The 16,378-nt window shown below is 32.0% G+C and overlaps 1 long non-coding RNA gene across 1 annotated transcript; it reads right to left on the bottom strand.

Annotated features, from left to right (window-relative positions):
• Positions 1 to 802: 802 nt before the first annotated feature.
• LOC143047858 (uncharacterized) lies at positions 803 to 15,933 on the bottom strand. The gene is made up of 10 exons (XR_012969680.1): positions 15,511 to 15,933; positions 14,209 to 14,503; positions 13,329 to 13,432; positions 12,654 to 12,738; positions 9,793 to 9,869; positions 8,805 to 9,055; positions 7,421 to 7,576; positions 5,790 to 5,933; positions 4,251 to 4,679; positions 803 to 1,121 (listed from the first exon to the last, which is right to left on the bottom strand). It is a non-coding gene; the product is annotated as an uncharacterized LOC143047858 (long non-coding RNA).
• Between the last annotated feature and the right edge of the window lie 445 nt (positions 15,934 to 16,378).

The raw sequence follows: 16,378 nt of genomic DNA, 5'->3' as shown, positions 1-16,378 counted from the left end.
CTGGTTCGATTCTCGTTCGAGATGAAAATTTCAGAAACTCAATTTTCGGCTCTCCCTTGACATCATTTGCGAGTATAGTCTTCTTGAGGAACCGGTGATAGTCCGGCGGAAGGGGACAATAAATGGCTGACCCGTGTTAAGAGAGAGTTATATCTCTTACACGTTAAAGACACCCTTGTAGTTTTCGAAAAAGAGTAGGCTAACGCCGCTACAAGGCAGCATTCGCACCCGCAAAGTGGAAAGGGGTTAATATAAGTTGCAAAACTTGTTTCCCAATCCACTATAAATAAATATGTTTAAACTTAAAGTAAATATTGTCTTCTTTAAATATCTGCCCATTTTTGAAGTTATGCATTTCAAACATTGCTCTCAGCAGTAAATCGTTTGCCAGTCTGTATGTTTTCATTGCTACATATAAACCATGTGTTACTGCATTAATTTATATTACCAGTTAAGTAGAATATCTATCATTCTTGTGTTTAATTTATGCAACAGTAGTTTACCCTATTCAAAGTCATAAATCGATTGAGAGAAAATAAAATCCAGGTTACAAACTAAACAGCGTGACACATCAACATTCAGCAGGAAAATTAGCAATCTTTGTCAATAAAGATCCGAATCAAACACACCAACCATGTGCGTGGTTTGAACTCACACCTTTAGTATGAACAGGTTCACTTATGATTGCTGAATATGAATTACAAAGACCCTGTGTTCACCAAGACTCCGCTTAAGATAGTTGTCATTGTACATGTAAAAAATACATTAAATGTTTAATAATTAAAAAAATTGCATGAAGCAGTTTCAATTGTTGGGCAATTATTTCTCTGTCTTTTATGAAATGATTCAGTTGTATCTCTATATAATGTGAAAACATATTCTAAACATGAACATTTGAAATAACAGATTAATAAAAGGGGGATAGTGTCATAAAATCTATATAATCATTAAATAAAGGAATAACATCATCTTTTTGAAATGAAACATGCACAATTGTTGTAAAGTTGACTTGATTGTTGCCAAGGATTGTATTACTGCTTCCGACTGCTCGATATAATACTAGGCAGTCCCATAACACTCAATTGGGCCTATGAAATGTTCACCTTTTTCCTGGGAACTTCCTGAAAAAAAAACCCCAAAGTATTAAATAATGTCGTTTTAATGATTTTAAAAATACTGAAAATAAAGAATATAAAAACTGTATAGGCCCCAGTCAATGGTCTCCGATGGCGTCATTTTCGCATTGTGCGAAAAATAGAATTGTTGCGATTAAAATACATTACTTGCGAAGAATTTGGCCAAAAAAAATATAACAATTCGATTTCATCCATTTTGTTTGTTTTTTTGATTTTTTCGAATTTGCTTGATCAGACAATATTCGTTATACACCTTAAACTCAAACGACTTTGACAGAAAATGAATAGTATTAACCAATTGAGTGTATTTTATTTTTGTAGGAAACAAAGGACTTATTGGTATTGATTGATTTTTTTTTCGAAATGGTGTGATGACATGGCATCACGTGTTACCTCAATGATTTATTTACATCTTTGCAACACACGTGTTTCAAGCATATGTTTACGTCGCGACTTGTTTTCTTTTGACAATGGTGCAGGAAAAAAAGAAATAATTTTGCTACAGAGAAATAAATTCAATTATAAAGGAAAATCTCTGACTTTTGTTTCTTTCTATACTACACTCAGATGGGAAAATATTTATCCAAGAAACTTAATTGTTGAAGATGGATCTTGTGTTTCCAGAAGTAAAAAAAGTACGATTTAATAATCAATATTTTTAATCTTTTGAAAGTGAAATTTTAGTGTTTATTCAAAACAATGTAGAATAACAAAAAGCCATGTTTGTAAAATAATCATACACAACAATGGGACAAACCGATTACATTTTGTGAAGGGGTGGGATAATCGTTAGTTGGCTAGAAATAATTGAAAGTGGCGAACAATATATTGTCTTGACGAAAATTGTCGCGAAAGAAAATTAATCAAGTGAAAAACCATGCCCTTTTCTACTGCTAAAGATCGTATTTTGACAGGAAGATACTTTTTGTGGTATTTGGTTTCTGATTAATTCAACGTATACTAAGCATATTCATCAATTCATCAATTTTTCATAAATTAATATACATTTGTATATGTATATATTTTGTGTGTGTCAGATGATTTCGGAAAAAAAGATAGCAAGCAACAAAAATCTTAAGTGAATAAGTTGTGAAGGATCATCAAACTGAGTGGCTACGAATTTTACAGATAATGAATAAGTCTTATCTTTTTAGTCATTCAGGGAAAGTTGTTTAATTAGGCGTTTTATTTTTTACCAATACTTAAGATATGCTGAAAACTAATGTTTACCTATATTGCATTTTGTACACATGTATTTTGTGTAATATCAGTTTTTTTTTTATTTAAAGTTCTAGGTAAACCAATAAATCGGAAGTTTCAAGTTAAACATATTCGCCAACACTTAAATTCATACTAGAACACAGCCGCGAAATCGCGGGTATATACAGCTTGTGAACTGTTGTAGGATGATTTTGTTTGTAAAAGATATTATGTATGGAGAATTTCATAAAAGGTATCAATAATTGAAAGCCATCTCCCAGTTTCCAATGTCCAATATTTGTTTCCTTTCTGTTAAATTCAATTATTTTCGTGTTTTTGGCCTCAGACCACAATTATTCTTCTCCTTTGCTACAATGCTTCTTTTGGTGAAAGTAAAATCAAATTAAAAATTTGCACCGTTTCAAACATGAAATAAATGTAACTGTTTATATGTAGACGCCCCGAAAAAGGTCCTGCCTCCCTCTAATCTCTACCTTACTTTCATTTTTGCCAAATCACTATTTTCCCTTCGGACCATAAATTTTAATGCCCCATTTATGGGCATTATGTGTTCTAGTCTGTGCATCCATGCGTTCGTTCGATCGTTCGGTCGTCAGTCCGTCCGTCCGTCCGTCTGTCCCGCTTCAGGTCAAAGTTTTTGGTCGAGGTAATTTTAGATGAAGTTGAGCATGTTTTACTTATTAATGTATATGCAAGTGGTGTGACTCCTTAAATAGTAAACATTTCAAAGAAAACAGTAGACAGAATCAGGGACTTTCTATACTTACATATAGAACCGTATCGTATACGTTGACGTATCCGCATCTGCAGATATATAAAAAAAATAATGTGTGATCCCGAGCTTATTAATAAGACCATGCTTCATTTAAAAAAATAGTAATTGGAATCTCTTTGAAGCAGTCAAACATATACCTTAAATATTTGTCATAGTGGTGTTTTGTAAAAAAAAAAAGAGGTTCTATAAACAACTTTTACATGCCCTTAAAAGGGAGTCAATGTAGTGCAGGTACACGAATATTGTTCACAATCCTAAACAAATCTATTTTCAAGATCTTACATGAAAAAACACCCAAAAAAAATCAAATGTACTACTTATATTCATGTAAGGAACTTTGAATATTGTTCATTTGCGATGTTATCGTAAAGGTAATAGAAAAGTACTGAGTATCACTCTATTTGTCAAATAACAATTTCGTTCTACGTGAGCACAAGTTCACACACAATTTTACCATATTCTCTCCTATCATGCCTATAAACTGTTCCAACTGTCCGGAATATCTTTAAAAGACGGGTTATATATTCCACAAAAAACTCGATATTTCCTATTGTTTTGTAAATTTCTGCATTGAAAATTAATCAGTCGCCCATTTGCATTATTGAAAGTACACAAAATTAAAACTCGGGATCACATACTGCTTTTTGGTACAGATACGGATTCGTCGACGTATATGATACGATTGATACGTCTTTAAATGACCGACCTCTATTAAAAGTATATTCAGTATACAAAGATTGTTCTACTTTTGCAAATTGTTACTTGAATGGAGAGATGTCTCATTGGCACATATTCCTATATATATATATATATTATCTTCTAATTAACTCGTGCTAATCGCCATGATTCCTACATGTGTTGGTAGTTTCACCAAGTGATTAGTTTTAGCAATGTGTAATTTTGGTCTTGAAATGAATAGCACAGACCTTTTGTATCTTTTCGGAAAGTAACGTGAAATTATATAATGAAATCTTCATCTTTAACAATTGTTGATGCTATTTTCTGTGTAAAGAAATATAGACTACCAAGATAAATATGATGCATCATGAACTCTCATGAAAATTTAATCAATTGCCTGTGGTGATTAAATATCGTTGCTTAGTTACTGTATTACTTACCTGTGTCCCCTGCAAAGAAAGCGACTATTGGCAAAGCATCCTTATTTGTGACGTATCCTTCGTCAGATCTCCAAATGTTATCGTTGATATCGCAATTACAGAGCACATTGCTCTGTTGACATGTCTGAGAAATTCCACACTCACAAATTCTCTTTTCTTCAGATCCGTGAAAAAATAAAGATGGAGGTTTGTACTCATTGGTTGCTAAGTAGGCTGTGCTTCGATTTGTCCAGTACGTATTCCACTTCTCTCTTCCTATATCCCACATTTGAGCATTAAAACATTTCCAGCGTACAAACTGTCGACAGAACTTTGATGAATCTATTATGGCAACAACGTGCTCGAAAGAAATATTATATGTGACGTTAAAACTGTAGGATCCATGTGCCTCGTAGCCATGTACATACACATCTCGCTCTCCATCGTGATCTGGAAACATCAAGAATTCTTTAACGTAGATTATAAACAATTAAGAATTCAGCTTTCAGTTCTAGACATTTGTTAAATACGAAAAAGAAGATGTCATATGAATGGTAATGAGACAACTATTTTTTTTGTGTAATGACAACATGAAGAATCAGAGAAAAACATGAAAGTGCATAAGCATTATTAATGATATATAGTTTGGTTTGATTTACTGACTACAGCATCAAATTTAAATACCAATAAAATCAAGATTTAAGCATCTGATTACAGCGTTGAATATGTAACAATTTAGTAAAGGTTTATTTAGGGATCGATAAATTTATAACGGTCGTATCTAAATTGCAAAGCACGGTAAAAAAAATTAGGATGTGCTGTCCCGTTTTTGCATGTACAATCGACTTTTAAAATCAAAAGTTATAGCTATGATAGAATGAAATAAAGGTTTTAAGTAATTTATGGTAACGAAATTCCAGGCTTATTTATCAGTAATACATAGATTGTGTACATTAAAGACAAAAAAAACACGGACATAGAAAACAAGATAGAAAATATAAGCACAGTATGGTGGTGCCAAAGAAAATCATTACTCAAAAAAGGAAAATTAACAATTTGAGACGAAAATCCTCCCTTTTGTCAAGAATCCAATGATCTGGAAGGTTGAAACCGAACAAAAACACCTGTTTTTAACGCTGAAAAAGTTCCACACTTTGGACAGTACTGTCACAAATCACCATATAAAGAATTTATAACACTCATCAGATTAGCTCTGGAGGAGAAAACCTAAAACTTAAATAAAAATTGAAAAAAAAACAAAAAAAACAAAAAAAACAAAAAAACGCTTAGTACTGCAGTTTGTGAAATTAAGTTGAAAGCCCAAGAACCAATTAAACGATGATATCTTCGTTAAATATATTAATCAGTATAAATAAAATATATATAAAAAACTGTTTGATAAAACCATGGCCTGTCAGAAAAAAATGCTTATTTTACTTTGATCTTAAAGACTGTAGAGATTGTGGTATTTATGAAATATAAATTGGATGGTTGACGTAAAAAAAGGAAAACTTATTGTTTCTTATGTGAGACTATATGATCTTTTAGTTATTTACATACCTATTTTAGTTACTCCAACTCCATTTTCCATATAGCAATTAATCTCCACAGCTTGTAATTTAACACCGTTAGATGCAATTGGTTCAATTAATACAGTTTGACTATCCACTAGGCCCTTTGTTTTCCATTCATTGCAGTTGAGAGCTGGAAACATAGATGATGTTTTAATATTATTTTAAAAGCTCAAATTCCCTAGCCATAGATAAACTGACATGATTTTTATAATGTTATTTGTGATCCCCTTTGATAAATAAACACTTCCTAAGAAACGACAAATAAAATCCCCCAGGCAAAGATAAACTGTGTTGCATTTGGTTATCCTTTATAAGTCCCATTTTGTTATCCTTTATAAGTCCCATTTGGTTATCCTTTATAAGTCCCATTTGGTTAACCTTTATAAGTCCCATTTGGTTATCCTTTATAAGTCCCATTTTGTTATCCTTTATAAGTCCCATTTGGTTATCCTTTATAAGTCCCATTTGGTAAACCTTTATAAGTCCCATTTGGTTAACCTTTATAAGTCCCACTTGGTTATCCTTTATAAGTCCCATTTGGTTATCCTTTATAAGTCCCATTTGGTGATCCTTTATAAGTCCCATTTGGTTATCCTTTATAAGTCCCATTTGGTTATCCTTTATAAGTCCCATTTGATTATCCTTTATAAGTCCCATTTGGTTATCCTTTATAAGTCCCATTTGGTTATCCTTTATAAGTCCCATTTGGTTATTGTTTATAAGTCCCATTTGGTTATCCTTTATAAGTCCCATTTGTTTATCCTTTATAAGTCCTATTTGGTTATCCTTTAATAGTCCCATTTGATTATCCTTTATAAGTCCCATTTGGTTATCCTTTATAAGTCCCATTTGGTTATCCTTTATAAGTCCCATTTGTTTATCCTTTATAAGTCCCATTTGGTTATCCTTTATAAGTCCTATTTGGTTATCCTTTATAAGTCCCATTTGGTTATCCTTTATAAGTCCCATTTGTTTATTCTTTATAAGTCCCATTTGGTTATCCTTTATAAGTCCCATTTGGTTATCCTTTATAAGTCCTATTTGGTTATCCTTTATAAGTCCCATTTGGTTATCCTCTATAAGTCCCATTTGTTTATCCTTTATAAGTCCCATTTGTTTATCCTTTATCAGTCCCATTTGGTTATCCTTTATAAGTCCCATTTGGTTATCCTTTATAAGTCCCATTTGGTTATCCTTTATAAGTCCCATTTGGTTTTCCTTTATAAGTCCCTTGATTAAAATTAGAATATGTGTCGAGACAAAGGAGTCGTAAAGAATTGACAAAACAAAATGGGGGTAAGTTGAAAAATATTCTCTCAAAGACTATTTTTGTCAACGGAAATAAATAAGAATAAGATAGAAAACATTAAGAACCTCTAGGAAAAACGTAATTTAGATTTTAACCGAACTTTGATATAACAAAACGCTATCCTAAAAATAATGTGTTTGTTTACTCATCTTTTCTTTAGTTTCTTCAATTTATGAAAAAATATTTAAACTGAGGTTTTCGACGTTCGTGTGTTTCACAACCACCTGCTGATATAAATGATTGGTTTAGGAGCTATCTACTGAAATAAGACCCTGACGTATATGATGGTTTTTTTTAAAAATGCTCACCAGTATCATTGCAACCAAAACAATGACAACCCTCTACAGAAGTTACGTTTTCGGTACTCTCAATGTTAGCGTGTTGGTGTGACCTGGTTCTTTTTCCTCCTCCACAAGTTTTTGAGCACTTACTCCATGGACTCCAGTCAAATCTATCTCCCTGTTCTACAATATTCAATATTATAAAAAAACTATAATTTCAGATAAGAATAAGAATTATTTAGCAATTAGTCGAAAGAAATTTTTTGTACTTAGATTGTCGAACACAAAATTAAAAAAAAAATAGCCAACACATTGTCTGTTCAAATAAGGTATCTACCAAAAGTAGACAAAACCAGTTATAATCTTGAGAAAAAGTATATAAACCGGGAAATGAATGGCATTCAGGAGGTTATTAAAGTGTTATAGTAAAAACCACAATCAAATATAAACAGTTTTTTTCGACAGACACATGCTTCGTGTACGTCTAAAACATCTGTGTTGCAAACATAAACAAAAAGTTTAATGCATTCCAAAATTCCATAATCATCCAGAATGTTCTATCCAAATATATCTTTTCTGAAAAGGTTATTTACAACTGTGTTTAGCAATTTAGTAATTCGTTGTTTTATTTGATAGTATTTTAAAACATTCGAAAAAAACCAAGTGGTAAAAAGTAAAATCACAAAAATACTGAACTTAGAGGAAGATCAATTGGGAAAGTCCATAATCACATGGCAAAATCAAATAACAAAACGCATCAAAAACGAATGGACAAAACCTGTCATATTCCTGACTTGGTACAGGCATTTTCAAATGTAGAAAATGATGGATAAAACCTGGTTCTATAGCGCTAACCCTCTCACTTTAATGACAGTCTCATCAATTTCCGATATTTTTACATTGGAAATTATAAGGCATTATTAAGTACATAATTCGCAATTGTCTTTATACGATAATTTATCGTGTCAATAAAATTCATATTTGTTGACAATTTGCCTATTACAACTATGTAACAGATTTAACCTGATTTTATTATCACACCAGTTATTTATATTGTTTTCTTCATGAAAATTCCACGTTTGGACATTTGCACACTGCATAATGAATTTATCCGGATTTTTCTTCACCACTTATTTCCAAAAATTTGTCCAACATCAATCGGTCATTGTGTTTTTTTTTGTTTTTTTTTTTCTAGAATGTGATTCTTAGCTTGTTTTCCGCATTGTTTAATCTATACGTTCTTTGGTCTACACTAAACATGAAATGAATTAAATATAACGCATTCTACAATCAAATAACAACACATAGGAACGTATAGATTCATTAAACTCTGCATACACAAATGCGTACTTCAATCAATCTACTAAAATCAACACTAGAAAAATTATGGTTTGTATTACAAGATACGAACCTCGGCGTATTGTTATCCAACCTTGTTCATATTGTTGTTCAGAATAACAACCTCCCGACATATAAAGAAAACATGTTTCAGAATTGGTATCAAAGTTGGCTACATAACAATTTATCTCCAAAGAACATTTATCTGCACAGCTGATCATCGATGCACCAGATTCAGTTTCATAAAGATATCCATCTTCGGAGATACGTTGGTTATATTCAACAGAAAAGGAATTTCCAGAAAAGTCGAGCGCCAGGATTGTTCTTGCAAAAATTATAAAAAAGCAAACGTTCATTTCGAATTTTAAATATTGTTTTGTGATGGATGTTGTGATAATTTGTTTCTTAATAGTTCTGAATTGTATACTCAGTTATTCAAATCATTTTATTGGATAGTCGAAAGTTAATCATCATTATGGACGTGGGTTTTCCTATATCAGATATTGTTTAATTAGATACCTTTGATAGATAGATTTAAATAGATTTGCTTTATTTATAATTAAGAAACCTTAACAATGAACAAACTCATTGTATTAACGTTTGAAAACTCTCTTGATGATAAATTATGAATATTTAACAATATAATCATAGACCTGATTCATGCAAAATAACAAAACAGAACGACAAACAACAAACACTCTTATTGATAATTGGCTCTCTGCCAGTAAGATACATAATTGGATAGAAATGTTCATAATTATACTCAGTAAAAGAGGTTTTCAATTTTTGTTTTTGTTTGTTTTTGCTAAACAAATATTTAAACATAATGGATATAATCTTTGAGTCTACACGTAATTTTTTGAAGAGGTTTACTTTTTTTCGCGAGATTGATTTCGTGCGATTTTATCTTTGCACGTGTAATCGAAGTTTTACCTTGAAAATCTGTACTTTTAAATCGAAATTTGAAATGTACTTTTCATTGAGGTTCAGGGACACACCATTGGTAAAAAAAAACGTCATTAACGTTTAAAAGAAGTCCATAGGCGTCGACCATGACTCACCAAAAATGACCATCAGAGAGCTATTGGAATAGTTGATGCCAGAAAGTGTGCTGCCGACGTCGCAGTTCGATTCAAATCTGAAAATCAGTCACCTGTAGGCTTTACGAGTTCGATGCTGGAATGGTTTAATATTTATTTCTTCCACATTATAATGACCCTTATTGATATGTGCATCGAAATACATTTACGAACAGAGCATACATTTGAATAAAAAACTTCATTATCAAAACTTTTAAATTGACTATCCTAAACCAGAATTTAAGGGTTACCCGATAAACAGGCTTAAATACATATTAATGTGACCAAAGCAAGTTTAAAAACCAATCAAAGAAAAAAAAAAAAAAAAAACATTCTTGTGTACAATTTGGAAATTAGTATGACGTTCATTTTCACTGAACCAGTATATATTTGTTTAGGGGCCAGCTGAAGGATGCCTCCGGGTGCGGGAATTTCTCGCTACATTGAAGACCTGTTGGTGACCTTCTGTTGTTGTTTTTTCTATGGTCGGGTTGTTGTCTCTTTGACACATTCCCCGTTTCCATTCTCAATTTTATATAGTATTATATAATCTAAAAACGATCTCTAGCCATGCGTTACTCCGGTTCATTAAACTTGTTAATTAGGTTTATCAAAGTTCAACTCGATGTTGGTCGAAGTACAGCCGTACTAAAGAAGTCTATAAGATCATATATTTATGACTAAATGGGAATGAACATTGTAAATACTTGATAGTATCAACATCAAACGATAAACTCACTTTGTGTGAACTAAACTCTCAATCGCTATTAGTTCCAATCCAATACACAATGCCTGATTGTTTACGTTGCACTTGCGTATAGAAAGTGTGTTTATTTTCTGTGTGTGTTTTGCTTTATAAACGCTTTGGCGTTTTTTTTAACATTAACTAGTATTGGGCAAATAATTCGAGTGTAATTAAAGCCTTGATGTAAATGTATAGATACATTACGTGAAATACGTTTAAACAGGAAATAGTTATTGAGCTTTCAACCTTTCTTTTTTCTTTTTTTTTAATTTTTATATGAAATAAACCCATATCTATATTTTGTCTATCGTTTTATTGATTGTAAAGCTTATCATGTACTCCAGTTATGTTACTGTAGTTTCTGTTAGAAAAGTAACTAACACTTCAGATAATCATAAAACCATACAACATGCTACAAAAGATGGTACACTAGATTCTCATTACGTCTGCAAAGGACTCATAACATTTTTATATGGACGGGTCTTTCATACCTTGCTATGTTTTACAGGTTTTGTTCTTTTTTGAAGGCTACTACATTAAGTCTCTGGTTGAAAGTTGTCTCATAGGCAATCATACCACATCTCCTTATTCGTGATATAAATATACCCTGTCAATTCTTGACGATATATAGATCTTCACTAAGGTTTATGAATTTTGATCAGTATATAATGTACCCTGGGTTGATTTGTTTGTAACATTGTTACATTTTTATCTGATATTAGTTTGATGATTACTTAGGAGAACAATATTCACAATTTCAAAGTTTTTACTGTATTGTCATGTTTACTGTGTAAATAAATAGTCTTGTTTCTTACTTGTTCAAGTTTGACATGTTATGTATGCTGAATTTTAAGATTTACATCATGGATATTTTACTTTGTTGTGATAATACGGTTCTTTAATTTTTCTAGCTTTGTGACTAATGGGAAAAATTATTTTTCCTAAATTTAGCTTTTATCGTTATTACAACAAGGTTTAATTTCAGCGTCTTTTTCAAACGCCAATTAAAATGTCAAAACAGAGAACTGAGGGTATTACAAGTCCAGTATTCAGCAAGTTTGTGTTGACATGAATTATCATTGATATAGTCATCAATATAAATTAACTGTTTACAAAACATTATATTTTTGAAATACTACGACTTTTCACCACAGGAGTAGCCTCTTCGCTAGCCAAGGGTTACGACCCACTCCCGTTCTCTTCACGGTGAAGAGAACGGGAGTGGATCGTTACCCTTGGCTAGCGAAGATGGATCACGTGTAAATGTAAAAGTGTTTGTAAACAATTGCCACGTGTTTATTGAACAACTGTAAACAATTGCCACGTGTTTATTGTGCAACAAGTCTTTACATTCCTAAACATACGACTATATTTAGTGACAACTTGAATGTTTTTAATCAACTTATAGAAGTGTATGTTTCATGCCCAAATGCATGAATGTTGACGTATATTTTCCTTTCCGGCTTTACCAAGTGTGTAGAATATAGACGCTACCGGGCTTTTACCTCTAAATAGAAGAGTTCAAGTGCTACCATTGGTCAAGAATACTGTATTCCGAATGGGCGTGACTTTAATCTTCCGATAGATGGCGCAACATTGTTTCCACAAATGTTGGCTTAATCTGTCAAGGGTGAAGAGAACGGGAGTGGATCGTAACCCTTGGCTAGCGAAGATGCAGGAATAGATAACCTTAGTTGTATTAGTCAAACAAATTGGTGGTCCTTAACGCCCTTTAACTCCGTACTTTATTTGGTCTTTTAAACTTTTATTCAAGCGTCACTGATGAGTCTTTTGTAGACAAAACGCGCATCTGGCGCAAATACAAAAACATCCATCCTGGTGTATATGATGTGTTAATTTCCGTCGTGCTATAATTTTGAATAATTGGTCAATTTGATTAGATTCACAAACAGGTAATTAAACCCTTTCGTACAAACTAATGTCGAGTGTTTTCATATCATTGTGTGTATTATTATTATATTGCTGTATAATATATCTTTAAATACAAGTAAGTGGGTACAATGTACAATATTTATCAAGTATTATTAAAAGTAAATAAACTCATCAAAGATAACTCACACTTGTAAAACCGACTTACAATGTCGAAGTAAATGTTCGATGGCATCGCGCTCATAAATGTTTTGTATTTCCGATATTTTCATATGTCGAATTTGACAGGGATTCTGAAACAAAACGGTACTTTGTAAATAGTGTATCAACTATGTAAAGTGATAAATAATAAATTATAATGAATCTTATAATCATTAGAATAATTGATAACTATATTTATATGACGTCTACAGAAAAGAAGTAAAGAGTAAATTACTTAAGAATAATTTTAATAGATATTAATAAAAAGATCAAAAATATATAAGAATATAAAGAATATCACCAGTTGAACTCTACGCATAGAGCCATACTTTGTCTTAATATTGAATAGCCGTGATATAGCTTTTTTGTGCTAATGCAGTGTAATGCAATCACCAATCAATCAAATATTAATATCAAATGGTTGGCTTACAGCCGCTTACATCATCACAAAAATTGCCAATGATAGGACTTTTATTTTAGTCTCAATGTGATCATGAATTTATAAGCAGACGATTAAGCGTACGCAGTTAACAAATACACTATATACATTCCAGATTTGACGTTAAGTAGTAAAAGTGAAAATTTAATACATTTCTGAAGATTTCATTTGACTTACAATATATGCATTACAATATCTTATTTAAAATTAAATTTATCGTCACTAGTCTGTTTTATGGCTTACAAATTTTCTGCCTGTGCCTGTTCCCCATGGGTACGTAAATCTTGAAAGAAAATAGCAATGATTTCTCCATTGATGAAAATCTCTTCCAGAACATGGCTTAGCAGCTGAAATAGTGACATTTCAAATTTTGTTATAGCTTCTTTTCACGTTTTGTTGACTGATATAATAATTTGATAAAGAATAGGAATATGACTATAGATTTAGGATCCCATGATCGACCTTTCAGCTTTGTCTGGACGACACCTTATAATCCATGTTAACTTTATTAGGAACTCTAATAAGGAACCGTTTTGAATTCAAAATATATTTAAATCACACGGGCATCAATATCACATTGACCTTAGCTATGAAACTTGTTCTATATAAACGTTGCTTGCTGGAGTTTCAATTTTCATCTGCATACATCTATAGAACTTATGAAACTTCAGTCATACCATTTGTAGTATCAAAAGCATTGACTACCTGTTTGAAGCCATCGTCCTTTAAAAACGAGTATGAACAAGTAATAGTACATTAAAATGTATTTCGGTTGATAATGATTTAGATTTGGTATTTTTTTGTGTTTCATCTGGTGCGCTCAAGGATAATCTAAATGCATGTCGGCCAGTGCAAGTCAAACACTAATTTCAAGTGATGTAAAAATAGGAGGTAACAAACTTAATATCAAAAAATAGTTACAAACCATCAAGCTAAATTGTATATAGATACCAATTTGAAACGGAAAAATATAAAACCGACGATTGTGGAATATGGAATATTGGTGAGCTGGTAAGACGATGCAAAATTCGACAACATATTTTTAATCTAGCATAAGAAATGCATCTAGTTAGAACAGTGTGAACAAAATATACATAATCGCTCGTTATACCATTCTACTTACTAGTACTTATGTGGCTGTTTGTGGTTGCCATAGGAGTTGTTTAATCGTTTGTGTACTTTTTGCGGTCGTTGAGGATACAGAACCGATGTTGACCATTTCTGTAGCTTTTGTGGTCGTTGTTGTTTTGGATATATAACTGGTCGTTTGGATGATTCCATTATTGCAAAGATCATCATGACAACATGTGTAACCCAGGGACCGTTTTTCACTTGATGTCAATCGTCTACCTTTGTCACTTTCGTGTCTACTTTTGTGTTTCAAATGTCTGGTTATGTAAATGTATTTCAGCTGTTTCCTGTAATTAGTTAATACTTCAGTTTTATCACGTACATCTTTTGAATATTCATTTTATAAAATTTACTATTTGCAAAAGTATAAATTATTCTAAATTATAGGGATTTTCTGGTAACGAACAGAAAACCCTTGCCGTTTTTGGCACAACCTTTTTGGTCCTCGATGCTGTTCAACTTTGTACTCGTTTCGGCTTTCAAACTTTTGTATCAGGGCGTCACACGTAGGTCTTGTGTGGACAAAATACACTTCTGGCGTATTAAAATTTTGAACTTGTTGCCTTTTGTTGGCTGTTGTTCTTGTGATTCTTTGTCAATTGTGTTCTCCAATTTATTTATATTGTAGTCCTGTGTTGTCATTTTGATGTTATATTTCACATGGCCATAAAAGTGCGAGGTTTGGCATGCCACAAAACCAGCTTCAACCCACCATTTTTTCCTTTAAAAATGCCCTGTACCAAGTCAGGAATATGGCCATTGTTATATTATAGTTCGTTTCTGTGTGTATTACATTATAACGTTGTGTCGTTTGTTTTCTCTTATTTTTGAGTGTAAAGTCACATTGCGATTAGACGTGTCACGGTACTTGTCTATCTAAAATTCATGTATTTGGTTTTGATGTTATATATATATGTTATATTTGTTATTCTCGTGGGATTTTGTCTATGTGTGTTACATTTTAGTGTTATGTCGTTGTTCTCCTCTTATATTTAATGCGTTTCCCTCGGTTTTGGTTTGTTACCCCGATTTTGTTTTTTGTCCATGGATTTATGAGTTTTGAACAGCGGTATACTACTGTTGCCTTTATTCATCGCAAAACTCAAGAAGATAAAAAAAGCAAAGACACTTATATTGTATATTTATTTAATACGACACGTGTTTATAATATATATGTTCCTATAAAACGATTCAGTAATGACATATAACATGTTTAATATGTTTAAATGTTTGCAATATAATTTCATTCTCAAATAGAGCAATACGAGAACCTAAATAAGTAGTACCGACTTACTATACATCAGCGCAATACTAAGTAAGATACATGCAATGTTTTGAGAATAACAAATTTCCTTTCATCTGGTTGTTTGTTTTCTCTGAAAGAACGAAAAAAAGGACAGAAGCAGCAATTAATTATCGATTTCAAATAGCGCTACCCTGAGTTCAATTCAACAGTAGGACTGTCAAAGCTGCAGTCAACAAAATTTCTAGTCATGTTACCTACTGAATGAGATCTTTCGAGAACAACATAAATCTTTATCATAAGTTTAAAACTAACATAACTTTGAATTTGACAATTAATTGTCGTTTGTTTGATTTTTAAGCTTATAGAAGGAGAACAGATAAATAATTGACTGGTATGCAGGGTGGAGACTTTAAATCGCCACTAAATAAAAGAATTTTACCCATATGGACAAATATTTGTTGTTCAACAGGTCAATTATTCCATGTTAATCTTAAGCTTCAACGAGTTTTCACATGGGTTTTTCTTAACGTGAAGGGATTGTGATGACCTCCATTCATGAAACATTGGCTTGCACAATTATACGTTTCGGTGATTATTAAGCAGATACAATAGGTTTTTTTTTGTAAAACAAATCATATTTGTGCTAAAGATAGAGATGGTTGTAAAAAAAAGTTACCATACCTCACTACCAGCGCATCCGAACTTAAAGGAAAACTGAAAACGGTCATAAATGTTTTCGGCTGTAACACACCACTGCAAAACACAAATATACAACTATTAATAATATGTTTGCATTTATATTTAACGCGTTATGATTTTCAAAGATTTTGTAGTCAACGAATTTGAATTCTCTTTTCATACTGCAGAAATTATTATGTGTATTATGTATCTTTATATCTAATTCATACAAAACATT

This window comes from Mytilus galloprovincialis, chromosome 10 (genome assembly GCF_965363235.1).
Source record: "Mytilus galloprovincialis chromosome 10, xbMytGall1.hap1.1, whole genome shotgun sequence".
Taxonomy (NCBI): Eukaryota; Metazoa; Mollusca; class Bivalvia; order Mytilida; family Mytilidae; genus Mytilus; species Mytilus galloprovincialis.
This window is presented reverse-complemented; position numbering and strand designations above follow the sequence as displayed.